Genomic DNA, 19,836 nt, shown 5'->3' with positions numbered 1-19,836 from the left:
ATTCAGAAATCGAACAACAAATCTTCTCTAAATCTAAACATGACATAATGTCACATAACCAATGAGCATGAGTAGGAGGAAAATATCTTTCCATTTAAACAAAAGCATCTTCCTAGCTATAAGAGAGCTAAAGGCCAAAATATGTAAATCAGATGCCTTGAAAAACCACCTTCCGATATTTTTTCAAGATTCGGCTGTCCAAAACATATGAATTAATGAATTATTACATCTGTCACAGTAGGGAGATATATCTGAATAAAAACGAGATAGCTTATCCTTAGTCATATGAGCTCTATGTACCACCTTAAATTGTATGAGGGAATGATGAGCAAATAGCGATGAAGTATTAACCAGTTTAAAAATTTCATTCCAAGTTTCCTCAGATATTGATGTCTGTAAATCTTGTAACCAGAGATTCTTAATTTTGTCTGAAGGAATATTCCTCGTCTCTACTAACATACCATAAATCTTAGATATTGAACCATTATGAAAAGGTGTCAAACTAAAAATTAAGTCTAGTAAGTTCTTATCTGAGCTTATAGGAAATGTGCATAATTGAGATCTTGAAAAGTCTCTCGTTAGTAAATATCTAAAAAAGTGAGCTTTGGGTAAACTATATTTAGCTGACAATTGTTTAAATGAAAAAGGTTTGCTCCAACAAACAGATCCCAAAAACATTTAATACCCAACCCATCCCATTCCTTAAAAACTAAATCGGTCATGGAGGGTTTAAAAAATTTTAGAATAAATGGGACTTGAAAGGGAAAATCCCAATAAACCAAAGTGTTTTCTAAATTGTATCCAGATCCTCAGAGTATGTTTAACTATTATATTATCAGTTAGTTTACTTACAGATCAAGGAAATGAGGATCCAAGAAGAGAAATAATAGAAAATTTATTAACAGAGTTAGCTTCTAAAGAAACCCATACTGAACAATTTGCACGATTAGTATAATATAGAAAAACATAACATATTGTATATTAACTGCCTAGTAATAAAACCTAAAATTAGGTAAGGCTAAACCTCCAGACTTTTTAGATTTAGAACCTGAGGTCATGTATCTCCTGGCTTTGCTTTGAAATTTTCATGTTAAATCTGTCCACAACTAGTGAGTGTCTCTGATACCCCGCTGGGTTCATGTTATGGTCAATCCTACTGTGATGAGATACCTAGGCGAGGATGGTGAGGACACAAGTGCTGGAGTATCTGAGACTAGAATCGAGACACAATCTGAGACTGAAACGAAGACAGGGTCATTAACTAGACAACAGGTGTGAATCTAAGGTTGAGCTGATGATTGAGTACTGAACTTTAGTCCGGGTGCTCTTTAAATATTAACATCTTGGTGCCAAAACAATGCTGCCAATTATTGGGGTGAGCCTGAATCATCAAAGGGGCCATGTCAGCTATCCGTAGAGTTAGAGTGTTTAAACGCTGGAGACTGGTGTGGTCAGGTGCGTATCGTAACATTAGATGTGACCATGTATTTGTATCAAATAGCAAGTAATCTTTCCTTACTAAATGCTTGTTTACCCTACATGGCCAGTGCTCATCTTCCTTCATGATCCATATGTACACAGTGAACATGCACACTACTAACCTGGTTTGAGGAGTTCACCATCTGTGAGAATTGGAATCAGGCTCTTCATTCTGTCACTTAATGAAGTATAGGAATTGAAGGAGGTGTTGTGGTAAGGCTTGTCAATATTATACAAGGTAATTTTCCACCAGTCAATGGTCACAAAAACTACAGATGGGAATTATTCACCAAATAGAATTTCTTGTATGTATGCCATAGACTGGGATTCTCCCTTATTTCACCTCAAATCTGGGTTGAATCCTGACACAACATGAAATGTGTCATTGGGTGAACTACTCTTGCTATCAGTCAAACTGAATGAAATAAAAGGTTCAGTTATCCTTGTGCATAGCTCAAGGCATTTATTACAGAGAGAAAGGTTAAAAATTTGCTTGACAACTTTCCAATATGAAGCAATTGAATAATTGCATTGAAAGTAAAGGTGGTTGTTTCTCCCAGCTCCTGAAACCTAATTGTAGACAACATCTCAAATCTATGTTATCTGGAGCCTTCACCTTCTTAAGTGATCTTCACATTAAGCATGACTTATTTCAACTTGTTTTTAGGAATCTGGATGCCTGTGTAATAATTCTTTTAATAGGGAATGACTGTTGCACACCAGCTTGACAATGTGTGGACATGATATACTGTATGGCTATAAACTGCACCATGTATTAAACTACCATGTTCTTTATGTGAACCTGATTTGCTGAGTATTTACAATGTTCTTTTTTACTTTAGATTTCTATCATTTGCAATGTTTTCTACATCACTGAACTAGCATAGTTTTCTTTCTTCCTCCATCTCTGTTTATTTACATCACTTCCTGATAGATCATTCATAGATCAGAATCAGGGTTAATATCACCAGCACATGTCATGAAATTTATTGTTATGTAGCAGAGGTACATAGAGTCATAGAAAAGTACAGCGCAGAAACAGGCCATTCAGCTCATCTAGTCTGTGCCAGCCATTTAAACTGCCTATTTCAATGCACCAGGACCATAGCTTCCACCATACCCCTACCATGTACCTATCCAAACTTCTCTTAAAAGTTGAAATCCAGCTCATATGTATCACTTCTGCTGGCAACTTGTTCCACACTCTCGCAACCCTCTGAGTAAAGAAGTTTCCCCTCAAGTTCCCCTTAAATGTTTCACCTTTCACCCTTAACTCATGACCTCTGGTTGCAATCCCACCCAACCTCCATGGAAAAAGCCTGCTAGCATTTATCCTACTTATACCCCTCATAATTTTGTATACCTCTATCAAATCTCATCTCAATCTTCTACATTCCAAGGAATCCAAGGAACAATGCAATACATAATAATAAATACTGTGAATTGCAGAAAATAAATATATAGGTTAAATTAAATAAGTAGTGCAAAAGAGTAGTGAGGTAGTGTTCATGGGTTCAACGTCCATTCAGAAATCTGATGGCAGTGCGGAAGAAGCTGTCCTGAATCATTGACAAGCTTTCATCACCATCATTTCCATTCTTCTGGTCTCCTGGTCAAAAAGTATTCTGTTGGCTAATTGGCTGCAGGCTTTAGGAAATTATGCCAAAAGAGTTCATTCCTGTGGCTACCTTTTCCAGTTTAATTAACCCCTTGACATAAAAAAAAAGATCAACATGATTAATCAGAATCAGGTTTAATATCACCAGCATTCATCAGTGCAAAAATAAGTAGTGAGATCGTACGGCAGAGAGGAAGAAGCTGTTCCTGATTTGCTCTATGTGTACCTTCAGGCTCCTATACCTCCTTCCTGATGGTAACAATGAGAACAAGTCATGTCCATCAACTACACCCACCCCCACCATCTTACTGACCCCCACCATCACTCATTTTATATCCCCTATTGTTTCCTGACTTGTACGTTTTCCTACAATGCGGCAATTGTGTGGGGGAGTTATACACCATACCTTTCCAGTTTCTTTTCCTTGCTACGTTTTACCTCCACCCTACATCTCCTGAGCTTATGTCACCTCACGGAACTGTACTTGTCCTATCACTTGGTGCCAGAGATACTATGCTAGCCTTTTGCTCCCACCGCACCCCCCTGAAATTTAAATACTGCTGGGTATTAGGATCTTAGTTTTTCTCTCCTTGTTACTATGCCTCTGTATTGCTATCAGTTCTGTTTATTTGTGCTATTCATTGATTTTGTGCCAGGTACAATATGAATTTAGACATTATCCCTTAATTTTGCCCTTTTTCCACCTTTGCTAGTGGACTGCTGCAGCAACTCCGATTCAGTCCTGGTCTGGGTGTACTCATGGCAACTACACAAGGTTTCTCAGTGTACTCTGGTTTCCACCCACATCCTGGTCACATGTGTGTTATTTGGTTAATTTGCCACTGTACACACCCCTGGTACATTGGTGAATGATACAAGCTGGTGGTGGCGGGGAGCAGCAGTGAGATGGTGGGTTTGGGTGAAGTTGATAGAAGTATGGGGATATTAAAATTTTAAAAAGAATTAGTGTAAGTATATACTTGATAGTTGGTGTATATCCCCGCCCCCCCCCCCCCACACACACAATTGCCACATTGTAGGAAAAGGTATATTTCAGGAAATAACAAGAGCAAATAAAAAGAGTGGCATATTAATCAATCATTGATCATGTTGATGTTATTTTTTATGACAATGTGTTAATCAAAGTGGGAATGGCTGCCACAGGAATGCACTCACTTGGCATAATTTCCTAGAACCTGCAGCCTGTTAGCCAACAGAATATTTTTAATGGGTTAGTTTGTAACAAGGTAGGTTTAACAACTGGTTTCAGTGTTAAATATCAAATAGTAATCAAAACGTGATAGAATTTCAGTATGGCTTAGAGTGAAAAATTTTGGTCTGAGTAAACTGTGTAATATTCAGATTAAGGAGAACTACAAAGAACAAGGAAAGTGTTGGGGAAAATCGACTGGGCATATTTGTCAGAAAGACCAGCACTCACAGGCATTAAAGGAGAAAGTTCATGACTCCCTGGGAAAATGTACCCCAGTGAGGAGGAAAGATTCTAAGGCAGTAAGGGTGGGGATAAATTAACTCGCTGACTGATGAAGTTAAGGAAGGTATTAGTTTGCAAGAGAAAACAGGTAAGATGGTGAAATTGATGGTAGATCCAAAATGAAGGAAGATCAGAATCCAAAACAGAAGAACTAAATGAGAATCAGGAAGAATAAATGAAGGCAAAGTAATGAAAAATATAAAAACTGACAATAAGAATTTCTTAAAGTACAAATGTGTATATAAAAAGAATAAAAATATCAAAGTGAACATAAGCTCCATAGAGAACTATGAAATAACTGAGGAATGAAAAAAAAGTTTTGCATCACTCTTAATGTAGAAGATACCACAAGGACACCTTTAATATTAAAAAAGTAATAGACATGGAATTAAAGACCATCACCTCACTAAGAAACCAGTATTAGACAAACTAATGAGGCTACAATTTATTAAAGCCCCTAGACCTAAAGGTTTGCATCCTAGAATTCTAAAATACTGGCTACAGAGATAGTGGGTATAGCAGTTTTGCAGTCCTCAAAAATATCCTTAGCATCTAGATAGATAGATAGATAGATAGATAGATAGATAGATACTTTATTCATCCCCATGGGGAAATTCAACATTTTTTCCAATGTCCCATACACTTGTTGTAGCAAAAACTCATTACATACAATACTTAACTCAGTAATAATATGATATGCATCTAAATCACTAACTCAAAAAGCATTAATAATAGCTTTAAAAAAAAAAAGTTCTTAAGTCCTGGCAGTTGAATTGTAAAGCCTAATGGCATTGGGGAGTATTGACCTCTTCATCCTGTCTGAGGAGCATTGTATCGACAGTAACCTGTCGCTGAAACTGCTTCTCTGTCTCTGGATGGTGCTATGTAGAGGATGTTCAGGGTTTTCCATAATTGACCGTAGCCTACTCAGCACCCTTCGCTCAGCTACCGATGTTAAACTCTCCAGTACTTTGCCCACGACAGAGCCCGCCTTCCTTATCAGCTTATTAAGACGTGAGGCGTCCTTCTTCTTAATGCTTCCTCCCCAACACGCCACCACAAAGAAGAGGGCGCTCTCAACAACTGACCTATAGAACATCTTCAGCATCTCACTGCAGACATTGAATGACGCCAACCTTCTAAGGAAGTACAGTCGACTCTGTGCCTTCCTGCACAAGGCATCTGTGTTGGCAGTCCAGTCTAGCTTCTCGTCCAACTGTACTCCCAGATACTTGTAGGTCTTAACCTGCTCCACACATTCTCCATTAATGATCACTGGCTCCATATGAGGCCTAGATCTCCTAAAGTCCACCACCATCTCCTGATGGACCAAAGGATTGAAAAACTGCCAGTGAAACTGATTATTGAAAAAACCTTACAAAACAAATACCAGGTTGGTTGGCACAACACAAAAAGAGCCTGTTATATTTTGTAACTCCAAAACATAAAAGAAACTAATTGAAAGGAAAACAAGAGAGCTGGAAATATGTTTAACTTTGTGTTTACTTTAAGCGAGGTGTGCACATATCACGTGGTGATGTGATGACGTATGCCATTTACCTACTTTTACATATAATCCTTAATGCATTATGTAAACAACAAGGAACTCTAAATCAAACAATATATTTACAATATTACTCAAATATTAAATACACGACACTCCTCCCTGCTTAGCTATAATCTCCAACTCAATATAGAATGCATCTCAACTTATATAAGTATCTATTTATATAATACAGCTACTATATATAGACATCTACAGCATAGTAAATTTTAAATTGTCAGGCCTAAAGGTTTAATAATAATTCTCGTAGAATAATGTCTTTCCTGATGTAATAATCATAACACAGCTTGTCAGGTAAGCCTCATGGCTGTGAAACGATCTCAGGTTCTGGCGCCTCACCTGTGGTGGTTGTAGGAGTTGATTCTGGGACTGCAGGAAGTGGTTCTGACAGCTCAGGATACCTTTCTTCTCTTTCCTTTTTCTTCTAGTTTGGGCATTTTGATCTTGAGAAGGTGCATTTAGTTCACTGGAGTATTCTCATATTAATCCATCTCTTCCCCCCTTTATGATTTGATCACTCCTCTTCACTTCCTCATCCACAGCATTAGCTGACAAATCCTCAGTTTTCATACCTCCATTGACTCCTTTCTTTTTGTCCTTTCATTCATCCAGCTCAGATTTGGTCTTAGCATCTACTTTTACAAGCAGTTTTTTGTCTCCTGCTTCAAATTCATATAATAATCTTTATGCATCTAGATTCTGGTTCTTTACACTAACAAAAGCCAAATTCTTGCAACTTTCTTGAAGCTTCTTGAACTCTCTTCCAGCTTAAAACCAAGCTACATTACCCAAATAGCCATCTGAATAACATATCAGAAGCTTTCTTAGATATGTTACCTATAAAAATTGTTGTCGTTCAGACCTCTGCTTTTGTCTCTATCATGCTTCTTCTGAACATCATGGTCCTTTCTTGATCCAATATGCTTCTCAAACAGAGGCACGGAGGTTGGCACCAACACCTGTTTGTCCTCTGTTGGGCAATGGTTCATGGTGCGCAACATGGAGACCGTTATGGTATTATCCAGTACCTTCTTAATTCACTTTCAGTTGAATATTGTAGAAGATGTATAAATGATGGATGGATCTCCAAACAAGTTGTAGTTGTCTCATCCACTCATGTCTCTATAATGCTGGCCTTCCTATTTTTACCAATGTGACTTGTTGGCTTTTGTATTTTACTGTTATGAAATATCATTCCCACAGGAGTTATCTTTTCTTCAGTATAAGTTCTTAGTTGGATATCTGCAGGATCAGTTCTGTATCTTTGAAACTTAGTTCAAACTCATTTTGTGGAGTGACTGAAACAGCCAGGCCTGTGTCCAATTCCATTTTAATTAATTTGCCGTTCGCTCCTGGTACAAATCATATTGCTTGTCTATTGTTAGTTCTCACATTATAAATCTCAAGGTTACTCAGTTCTGTGTCCTTCTCACCATTATCTGATTTTTTAAAATCAAAAACATGCAGATCAGTGTTCTTTTTGAAACTACAACTTGAAATGTTATCTTTTTCTACTCTCTTGGCAGTCCATTTATTTTTGTTTGCTGTTTGTATCTGTCCTACTTTGTTACATTTTCTGCAATTTTCACCCATAAATCTGCATTGCTCTGGTGTATATGACCCCCCAACACCAAGGTAACAAAATTTGTTTGGCCACGTCGGTTTCTGTTTAGTCATTGCAATTTTGTTCACACTCGCTTTAATTTCTGACTGCAACTCAGTTGTGTCTCTTTCTACTGTTTCCATTGATACAACTATATACACTACTCTTCTAAATGTAAATTTTGCTTCAGTTAGGAGCCATCTTTAATGCCTTCTTTCAAGATTCCACAAACTAAATGATCTCTTAGTGCATCACTGAACTGACAGTGCGCAATTTCTTCAGCCACATACACTGAAATTGACTCCCCTTCCTTTAGATTCTGCTTATGAAAGCTAGAGCATTTTTCAATCAATAATAGTTTTGGTTCCAAATGTTCTTGCATTACCATCACAGTATCAGCAAAGCTCATCTTGGCTGGTTTGATTGGTGCAGTTAAACTTCTCAGCAAACTGGATGTGTTTAAGTCCAATGCACTCAGCAAAATTGGCACTTGCTTTTGATTAGCTGTTTATTTTGCTTCAAAATACTGCTCGGTTTGCTCAGGATACAATATCTAGTTACTTCATATCAAATGTATCTATCTTTCCAATGTAGCCAGCCATTTCTACTTTTGAAAAATTTTATGATTATTGTTACCCGGTACTCTTTGTTTATTAACCCATGAACTTAGTTGCACCTTTGCTGCTGTTTGTGCAAAGGCAGGGAGGGAGGGAGGGGGATCTTCGGGGCTTTGAGGTGTCTATTATTCATTCTATGGGGTTTCTTGTTTTATGGATGTCTGTGAAGAGTATGAATTTTAGGTTGTATACTGCATACATTCTCTGATTTTACAAGGAACCTTTGAACCCTTGAACCCCATAATGAGTTATTTACACAAAGAATGCTTAATCAAATAATATGTTTACAATATCACTCAAATATTACTGAAATATTAAATACACAACTGAGCACATTTAAAAAGGATATAGGGATATTTGGGATATTTGTTAGAAGGTCATCCAGTCAGAACACTAACCTTGGGTGTCTGGTTTTTTTGTTTGCAGAAGCTTTTGGACCACCCATGTGAATTACTTTGTCATAGCAAAAAGTGCTTGTACCTTCAGAGGTGTCTTGTCAGTTACAATGTGCTCACATTTCAAATGTTTAACTGAAACCTGTCAGCTCGAATATTGAAGTAAACATTGTCATTGTAGCTATTGAATTTGTATTGAATCATCTGCTATTGCCTTTGTTTTAAAGGGTATTAAAAATGTGATGTACTTTGAGCTTGGGGAACTCAACTGAGAGACTCTTGAAGAGAATGCCTATTTGTCACAATCACTACAACTCTTGCTATATGAATCAGTTTCAGTGTCCGTCCAATGACTCAATTCCCCAAAAAGGCATCATCCATCATTAAGGGCCCCCAGTCACCCAGGACAAACACTCTGCTTATTGCTACCATCAGGGAGGAGGTACAGGAGCCTGAAGATACACACACAATGATTCAAGAACAGCCAACAGATTTCTGAATGGACATTGAACTCATGAATACTTATTTAACTTATACTGCATATACATACTATTTCCTGTAATTCTCAGCTTTTATTATTATGTATTGCAATGTACTGATTCAGCATAACAACAAATTTCACGACATATGCCGGTGTTGTTAAACCTGAATCTGAGTCATAGACGCAACCATTGTCATAGTTAGAGAAGGACTAACCAACAGGAATCAACAAAGGGAAGTAAGCTGGTGATTCTTATGGTGACACCACTGAGTCTGTGTGAACTATCAAACAGCCATTTACACTAATCCCACTTTGTTCTGCTCACATTCACATCACACCTTGCACCAGGGCCAATTTACAGTTATCAATTAACCCATTAAACTATGTATCTTTGGAACATTGAAGGAAACTGAGGTCAAGGGTGGTATGGAAGACTGGGAAGGCAGTGCTGACTCTAAGGCTAGATCAGCTCTGGTTCTCATTGACATCAAATTTGACTTGATGAGCCAAACATGCCTACTTTTGCTCCTTTTTGTGTTTTAGTTATTTCAGAATAGGAAAAATGTGTTTCTGTCCTGGAAGAATTTAGTTTTGAAGTGCCTAATTAACTTCTGAAATGGAATTATACAACTCTCTACTTCACACGTCCTCCCCCTAATAACAACTCAATCACTGCAAACAAGTGAAGTAGCTATTGGCAGCATCTTGAATTGCACATGGGATTTGACAATGAGAATTTTCCCTCGCTACTTTGTACCTTCAGTCTCTGATCCAGCACTAATGAACATTCATCCGTGTTATGAATAATCTTGTAATCTTCTGTTTCCTCTAGAAGCCACCTTGAATAAGTCTGAGTCTCCGGTGCCCAAGTACCACAGACATGTCACAGAATCAAACCCATCACTCAGTGGTACATCAACATTTTTAGATATAACTTGACCCAAAAAGTTTAGTGGGGGAGGAGGTGCCAGGAGGAGATGGCATATATAGGTGGCCTGTAATCAGGTATTAAAGACAACATAGAAAATGCTGGTGGAACGCAGCAGGCCAGGCAGCATCTATAGGGAGAAGCACTGTCGACGTTTTGGGCTGAGACCCTTCATCAGGACAAACTGAAAGAGAAGATAGTAAGAGATTTGAAAGTAGGAGGGGAGGGGGGAATTCCAAAATGATAGGAGACCGGAGGGGGTGGGGTGAAGCCAAGAGCTGGAAAGGTGATTGGCAAAAGGGATACAGAGTTGGAGAAGGGAAAGGATCATGGGACGGGAGGTCTAGGGAGAAAGAACGGGGGAGGGGAGCACCAGAGGGAGATGGAGAACAGGCAAAGAGTGATGCGCAGCGAGAGGAAAAAAAGAGGGGGGTGAATAAATAAATCAGGGATGGAGTAAGAAGGGGAGGAGGGGCATTAACGGAAGTTAGCGAAGTCAATCTTCATGCCCATCTGGTATCAAAAGATAGGAGAAACATGAAACATTGCTTCCCAGCTCCGTGTGGCTGAATTGGATAACTCTAGAAAGCAGACGTAATGAATGTGAGAAGGAATAGCTGCCAGCCTGCCTTTCAATCAGCGATGAAGGAGCAATGGTCAAATATGAATAATTATCTGTGGTCAGGGAGGGAACAAAATTGCTGATTTTGCTGTCATTACTCTAACCTGTTTTCTGTATTTGCTGACGATTGTTGGCTTGCCGGCTATTATTAAACTGGCCTCTTGCTTATGTAACTGATTGGAACAACAACCTTGCAGTTGTAATGAGGCTATTATATATTGATATATGAATAAGTTTTCTTTACTCTGGATTAGGGACAGGAGGCTGTCAGATGGTCTCTATGATTAGCTGCTTATAGCCTCTCTTCCAGACCACAGAATGCAACAACCACAAGCAGATGGGTAGGCAAAGCCCTTTTGAACATTTGCCTTTTGTTTGTTGTGCATACTGTTTCCAAATGTTGAACATTCCATTATTATTATTTGTTTCTTTAGGTGAATTAGAAATTACTGGCCTGCTACAATGTGACATGCTATTTAGCTATTATTATTCATGAAAATCAATTAATTACAGATATATTTAATATATGAGCTGCAAAATTATTCCCATCAATAATAACATGAGAAAATCTGCAGATGCTGGAAACCCAGAGCAACACACACTCAAAGTGCTGGAGGAACTCAGCAGGTCAGGCAGCATCTGTGGAAATGAAAGAACAGTCAACGTTTCAGGCCGAGACCCTTCTTCAGGACTGAGAGGAAGAGGGAAGATGCCAGAATAGAAAGGACTGGGGTGGGGGTGGGGGAGGGGGAGGAGGCTAGCTAGAAGGTGCTAGGTAAAGCCAGATGGGTGGGAAAGGTAAAAGGCTGAAGATGAAGCATCATTGTCATCTAATTATTAAAATGTTTGTTCATACCAAACCACTCACCAATCATTGGCAAATCCGTAGGATTTTTGTATGCTCTCTGCATCTACATGTATGCACGGATGAAAAGAAAATATTACTTGAAACTGCACCACAAGCCATGTTGTCATATAAACAGCACTCACAAGAAAAAACATCAGTTAAAATTAAAATATACACCAACTTTAGGTGCTTAAATAAAATTGATAACTATATATTTGCTACCTTAAAAGGTAGCTTTGGCAATCTTATAAATTTAGAATTAGGAGCAGCAGAAAACTGTGTGGCCCCTTAGGCCTGCTCCACCATTCAGTTGGATTTTTGCCAATTTGATCTGGGCTTTGGTGCTATTTTCTTGCTTGATTCTGACCAACTTTGATTTCATTATCTTCAAAAGCCTACCTGAGTTTTAAATATGCTTTAAATATACATTATGCTTAGAAGAGAATTTTAAAGATTTGTCATCACCTGAGACAGGTCACATATTATTCTGAAGTAAAAGCATCTTAAGTCTAGAATGAGTGGGAACTCTTCCAGTCCAATCCCTCAGAATCTTGTACATCAAATGGATCATCAAGGTAAATTGGTGGGTAACCATCCACAACAAACTATTGAGGTGGGACTCCTTATGAATTGATAAAGGATCTGAAATACAGCAGCTAACTGTAACCTGCACTGTCCTTCTCTCTTGTTCAGGGAATATAAGGTAATTATGTGGCCAAGAAAGGAGGAGAAAAAAAAGAAGCAAAAAGTATTTTGACAGGAGTATTGAAAATACATGTTGGTTTGTGAATTCCAATACTTTGGGTTCAGGAGCAATTTGTGAATGGTTCAACCAGCACAGCCACATGTACCTTTGAGTTTAATCAAGTTGTCAGAGACTATTAAACTCCAAAAAGCGCTTGTGTACAGCTCCAGCCAACATGCTAAAACCGCATAGTGCACCTATCACTGCTGAATTGCTTCCGACAGCTTTCATTCATCAAATAAATAGGTTCTGAGGTATTTCATTACTAAATAATGCATCCTGTGACACAAGATAGTAGTCAAGCATTGTTCAGAAATGGCCTGGGTTAACCCATTTATTTCTATAAGTGGAGGCTGTGAATCACAAATCACAGAATATTAGATATTTAATCATTCCTACATATGTTCCAAACAATTTAGGTAATTTAATAATAGGCTCTAATCTCTGATACTTGATTATTGCTTTTATAAATCGGATCACATGGTATATTTTTCATCATTCAGATGATGATGATGGGAATGGAAATGAAAGGAAACTTGGTGGGACAAGAAGAGTAAAGAAACACAATATTGGGAAAGTGATAGGTCGGTGAACAGCCGCAAAGAAAAGGTACATTTTTGAAATGAGTTCTCTAAAACAGTGAAGATGGCAGTAGAAAGGAAAGGGTAGAGTGGCTACTTCAACCACTGAAAGGGTGTTAATGCATTCATTGGAATTTGCTGCTTAAATGTTGAATAAAGGTTGCATGTGCATGCTCAAAGGCTGAGCCCTAAGTTGTTGTCAACTCATTCAGCAAAGCATATGAGAAAACGAGCTGTTTGCATAACATCTACAAAACACATGTCCTCTTCCAAACTGTACCCACTGTTTACTACCACTCTTCAACAATAAAGGTCCACAACAAGACCCTGGTAAAATGGGACACTTCAAAATTTCCAGGCCCACTTCTTACTGAATGTTTAAAGATGAAATTCATCATTAACTTCAATAAGACAGTTCAGGCTTCTGGCACATGGGCAAGAGAGTGCTCACATGAGTATGAGGTTTGAAGGTCATATCATACTAGAAAGGAAGCTCATGGTCTACAGGGCATGTTCTCAAAGCCTCCTTAAAAATTTAACATCCTCACAGCCTTGAGGGATACTCGAGCCTGTATCTATCTGCTCAAAATGGGGAAGATGGTACAGAGATCTTGAGTTTATTGGTAGGAACAAATCAAGTACTCTCAAAATACTTGCTCACTCTTAAAGTATCTCCAGCCCCATTTCTGGCAAAGGCTATAGCTTCTCCGGTGGTCCCATCAGCCACCTCAGGATTGACAGTGCTAGAGTTGGACAGGCATCATCTTTAATCCTGATGGGCTGCCTAAAAGAAAATTACAGAAATGCAAGGCACAAATACAAAACTAGCAAGTCACAATATCTTCTACTCAATCTCCTAGGACATTTTGGCTTGGGCATATTGCTTCAGTAACGTACAAAGAATTATGCTCTGGGTCTTGGTGTAATATGTCTGACCTTAGAATTGCTCCGATGCAGATGCTGGATGTCTAAAATATGAAGAGTGTTCTGTTTTCTATCAGTGGATTGACATTCATCACCTCACCAAGAGCAGAAACAAATCAGTAACGGCTGGTTGGCATGCACAGGTTCTTTAATTAACCATCTTCAATGTTTAATGTTAAAAATGTCTCCAGCTGAAAATAAAAGCCTGCCACATTGGCTTACAAAGGCAGCCCAGCCACGCACATTTGCTAAGAATGCACATCAGCTAAAATGCGAAGAAGGTTTCAGAAAAGAAAATAGAAATTCAGCAAACTGATCCTGACTTACAACCATGCATATTTAATTTACCAAGCTGTCCTCACCAGCATTATAGAAAATGATTTTGCTAAAATTATAACCAGATAAATAATTCTGCTAAACTGCCACAGCAATTTTGGGCAAGAATTGAATTGAATTTACTTTATTTCTTACATCCTCCACATACATGAAGAGTAAAAATCTTTATTCTCTGTCTAAATGTGCATTTTACAATTTATACGAATTGTAATAAATAGTATGTACAACAGGACAGTCAGTATAGTATAGAAGTACAATTGTATTAGCATGAATTAATCAGTCTGATGGCCTGGTGGAAGAAGCTGTCCTGACTTTTATGCTGCAGTACAGTTTCCTGGAGGGTAGCAGCTGGAACAGTGTGTGGTTGGGGTGACTCGGGTCCCCAGTGATCCTTCGGGCCCTTTTTACACATCTGTCTTTGAAAATGTCCTGAATAGTGGGAAGTTCACATCTAAAGATGCACTAGGCTGTCCGCACCACTCTCTGCAGAGTCCTGCAATTGAGGGAGGTACAGTTCCCATACCAGACAGTGATGCAGCCAGTCAGGATGCTCTCAATTGTGGCCCTGTAGGAAGTTCTTAGGATTTGGGGGCCCATACCACACTTCTTCAACCGTCTGAGGTGAAAGAGGTGCTGTTGTGCCTTTTCACTGCACAGCCGGTATGTATAGACCACGTGAGATCTTTGATGATGGGTATGGCGAGGAGCCTAAAACTGTTCACCCTCTCAGCCCCAGATCCTTTGATGCCAATAGACCTGTCTCCATTCCTCCTGTAGTCCACAACCAGCTCCTTTGTTTTTGCAACATTGAGGGAGAGGTTGTTTTCTTGACACCACTGTGTCACAGTGATGACTTCTTCTCTGTAGGCTGTCTCATTATTATTTAAGACAAGGCCAATCAATGTAGTATCATCAGCAAATTTAATTAGCAAATTGAAACTGTGGCTGGTGACACAGTCATGGGTCTACAGAGAGTAAAGGAGGGGGCTTAGGACACAGCCCTGAGGGGCACCTGTGTTGAGGGTTAGAGCGACAGAGGTGAGTGGGAGCCCACTCTTACCACCTGCCGACAATCTGACAGGAAGTCCAGAATCCAGCTGTGCAAGGCAGGGTGAAAGCTGAGGTCTCCGAGCTTCTTGTCAAGCCTGGAGGGAATTGTGGTATTGAATGCTGAACTGTAGTCCAAGAACAGCATCCTCACATAAGCATCCCTTTTCTCCAGATGTGTAAGGATGGTGTATAGAGCTGTGGCTATTGTGTCATCTATCGGTTGGTTGTGTCAGCAGGCGAATTGTAGGAGGTTCAGTGTGGGTGGTAGCAAGCTGCAGATGAGTTCCTTGAACAGACTGACTCTCAAAGCATTTGCTTATTATTGAGGTGAGTGCGACAGGACGCCAGTCATTCAGACATGTTACCTTGGTCTTTTTAGGTACAGGAATAATGGTGCATGTTTTGAAGTAGGAGAAGTTGGAGTAATGGCCAAAATTGCATCGGCCACTGCCACTTCCGTTCATGGTTAAATTTTGGAAATGCAGAAGAGCCTAAGTTTGAGAAGCATATATTTCTAATGAGGTTGTAAGCTGCAGGCGGTTGTAATAGAAGAGAGAGATGTATTTGAAGTCAAGGAGGAGAGAGGATGTATGGCTAGCTGGGAATAAGCAGGAAAGATATGAAGCAACAGCAGCAGGCTTGAGGATATCAAAAAACTGAAGAAGTGAAACAGGAAATAAGACTGGTGAAGTCATGGAGTTGGAAGAATGAGGGATTAGTAAAGGATCAGCCACGTTTTTGGGCCATCACCTCATGTGCAAATGCAACACCAAAATATTGAGTCATCCTTGGTTGGTGTCAAGACATGGACTGGAGTTGAAACCTGTGGCGGGGACTAACAAGCTTCATGTTCTGGTGAGGGCTAGATCTGTGGCATTTAAGACCAGCAATCTAGAGCTCTATAAAATGCCCAGGTACAATCCACAGAGGCTTATCATAAAAGAAAAAAAGGCAATTCTGTGTGAAGTTAGAGACACAAATACACAATGGCTGTGGCACAGTTTGCATGCCATTGCTCCTTATAAGGCAAAACCTAACAGCATAAAAGCCATTGATACTTCACTCCCCGATGAGCTCAATGCCTTTAATGCATATTTTGAAAGGAAGAATAACACTATACCTATGTGAATCTTCACAGAATCTGGCAGCCCTATGATATCTGTCTCAGAGGCATACGTCAGATCATCCTTCCTTCAACAGAGCAAATCCTCACAAGGCATTAGGTGTACCTAGCAGTGTCTTGAAAATCTGTGCCAACCAACTGGCTGGAGTGTTCAAGGACACCTTCAACCACTCACTGCTGCCTTCTGACATTCCCACCTGCTTCAAAAGAGTATCAATCACACGAGTGCCAAAGAAGAGCTGGGTGAACTGCCTCAACAACTATTACCTGGTAGCAATTACATCTACTGTGATTAAGTACTCTGACAGATTTATCATGGCTGGAATTAAATCCTGACTGAGCAAAGACCTGCACCTGCTACAACTTGCCTACCGCTACAACAGGTCTTTAGCAGACACAATCTCATTGGCTCTCCACTTGACTTTGGAGCACCTAAACAATAGCACAGCATACATCAAGCTGCTGTTTATCAATTACAGCTTAATATTCAACTCTATTATCCACACACTGCTAATCACCAAGCTTCAAAACCTGGTCTTCTGTACCTCCCTCCGCAACTGGATCCTCAGCCACCTTATGGTGGAGATCACAGTCAGTGCTGATGGTTAATGACCTCTCCACCTTGCTGACAATCAACACAGCTCACCTCAAGAATGTGTGCTTCGCTCACTGCTCTACTCTCTCTACCATCATGACTGTGTGGCTAGTCACAACTGAAATGCCAAGCTTGTGGCCTAGAAGACAAGCGCACCTTCAGGCTGCTGGATTTTCATGGCTCTGGAGGCGGGCTGATTCAAGGCTGCTGCTGACACCGACAACTGATACGTTGCGGCAGAACAAGATCGGAGGCAGCGGGCTTGCTGTTGGCTGAATGCCCAGAGGCAAAGAGCTCGAAAAAAGTGATGCAAAGGACTTTTAATACCATAAATCAGCGAGTCGTTTGTTATGTCTCCCCTCTCGCTTTGAAATGGGGACATCTCTTTTTCCCTTATTAGGGAGAGAGAAAGCCAGTGGGATGTTGAATACCAGGTGAATGAGTAGTCTTTTGAATACTGTGAGTCTACGTCTTTATTGATGCTTTGCTGCACACTTGAGTGCTCGGTGGGAGGTGCTGATGCTTTTTTGCTGCTGGGGGGGAGGGGACATTGCTTGTGCATGGAGGGGGGATCTGGAGGTCTTTGGGGTTCTGACATTTAACTGGCATTCATTTTTTGGGGGACTCCTCTGCTTTCATGGATGTTCGCGAAGAAAAAAGAATTTCAGGAATTTCAAGAATTTCTCTTTCATTAAATGTACCTATTAAAACCTATTGAAAAATCGATGATGACACCCCTGTTGTTTGCAGAATCTTAAATAGTAATGATTAGACATATAGGAGTGAGATAGATTGGCTACTTGAGTGCTATCACAGCAGCAACCTCGCATTTAATACCAGCAAAAACAAAGGAATGATTGTGAAATTCAGGAAGCTGAAGTCGAAAGAACACACTCTAGTCCTTATTGAGGGTCAGCAGTGGAAATGGTGAGCTGCTTCTAGTTCCTGGGAGTCAGCATCTCAAGGGATCTATCCTGGGACCAACACACTGATACAACCACAACAAAGGCAAACCAGTGGCTCTACTTCACTCGGAGGTTGAGGAAACATGATATGTCACCAAAGACTCTTGAAAATTTCTACAGATGTACAATGGAGAGCATTCTGACCAGCCACATCACTGCCTGGTTCTTCAATGTAGAGGATTGCAAGAGGCTGCAACGGCTTGTAGATTTAGCGACTTCAATCACAGTCACAATCTTCTCCACGATTGAGGACATCTTCAAGAGTTGGTGCCTCAAGAGGGTGGCATCCATTATTAAAGACCCTCAGCATCTAGGACATGCCTATTCACCATACTACTATCTGTGAGGAAGAACAGGAACCTGAAGCTTCACAGTCAGTGATTTAAGAACAGCTTCTTCCCATCCACCACCATATTTCTGAGTGGTTCCTGAACCCATGGATACTGCATCATTATCTGTCTTTTGTACTGCTTATTTGTTTTTGCAACTGATAGTCTTGCACAGTATGGTGACCACAAAGCACCAAATTTCATGACATCTTTCCGTGATAATAAACCTAATTCTGATCCTGATTCTGACCGAAGTTAATAAAATATAAAACTCAATATTAAATTCTCCAGTTTGAAAAAACTCACACCTTTTTTCTGTCTATACCAGAACTGGCCATTTCAGTCTGTCGTTACTTTGGCTGTTTTTCTTACTCTGCTTGTAAATTCTAGCCTGATATTCTGTCTCACAGCTTCACTACTTCCAACACAGAACATAGACTAAGAAGATCAACATTCTTCGAAATGACACCATTCACCCTTCTAAACTCACCCTGTAAGAGACACTCCCTTGTTCGTGGTTTATCTTTCCAAAGGTGTTGTGTCAGTTTCCAAGTTTTTCTAGCATGTATTTCTAAATCATTTAATATTTTTATTTCATACCTCCAGCATCTGCTGGTTTTGATTTTCCTTAGCTGAGAGCAATGGCTGAAATTATTGTTCATCAAGTCATTGACTTATGGTACTACCACTGATTCTCCTGACCTACAGAGACTTTACACCACATTCTGCTTTTAATTCAGATTTCTAACAACTGCATTTATTTTTGCTTTATGGTATGGAGGTTTACTTGGAGGGAGAAGTTACAAAGGCACAGGTGTGAATTTAATGGGAGGGTATTAAGAGTTGAGGTGAAGATTGAATTAACCAAGAATAAGTGGTCCCCTAGCCTGGAAGCTGAGGAGGAAGTTCATTATCTTGGTGAAAAACATTGGCATCAACCTTGGCAGACCTGTACCATGGCATGACCTGTTCCATTGGATGACCTGTTCCATTGGATGACATGTATCATTGGATGATCTGTATCATTGGATGACTTGCATCATTAAATGACCTGTTCTATTGGCTGACCAGTGCCATTGAATGACCTGTTCCATTGATGACTTGCATCATTGGATGAACTACTGAGATATTAAGTTGAAAGAAAAAGCAGTGGAATAAGATGAATTCTCCTAAGAAAGCACAGAAGAGTTGGTGGGCAGGCCGGAATTTGATTTGGTGATAAGAAGTGTGGGAGCAGGTAGGATAAGTAGGTGAAGATGTATGTGAGAAACTTCCATCTAAAAAAGGAGTAATTTCACCTCATTTGATTTCCATCATCATGTTATTGCAGTTAGCTATGATAAGAGTGTGGCTTCTCCCGTCTACATCTACTTTGGTGAAGCCACCTTATATTATGTCCTTATTTTCCCCTTACAGGTTCCCACTATCATTGACAATATCCATATCAAAGATTTGATATAATTCTCATACTTCTGTTCCCTCTCCTCCCACTGCCACAACAGCATTCTCCTTTTCTTCATTTTCTTAAAGAATGCTGAG

Source organism: Hemitrygon akajei, chromosome 5 (genome assembly GCF_048418815.1).
Source record: "Hemitrygon akajei chromosome 5, sHemAka1.3, whole genome shotgun sequence".
Lineage (NCBI taxonomy): Eukaryota > Metazoa > Chordata > Chondrichthyes > Myliobatiformes > Dasyatidae > Hemitrygon > Hemitrygon akajei.
The sequence above is the reverse complement of the archived record's forward strand: the minus strand, read 5'-3'. Positions refer to the sequence as shown.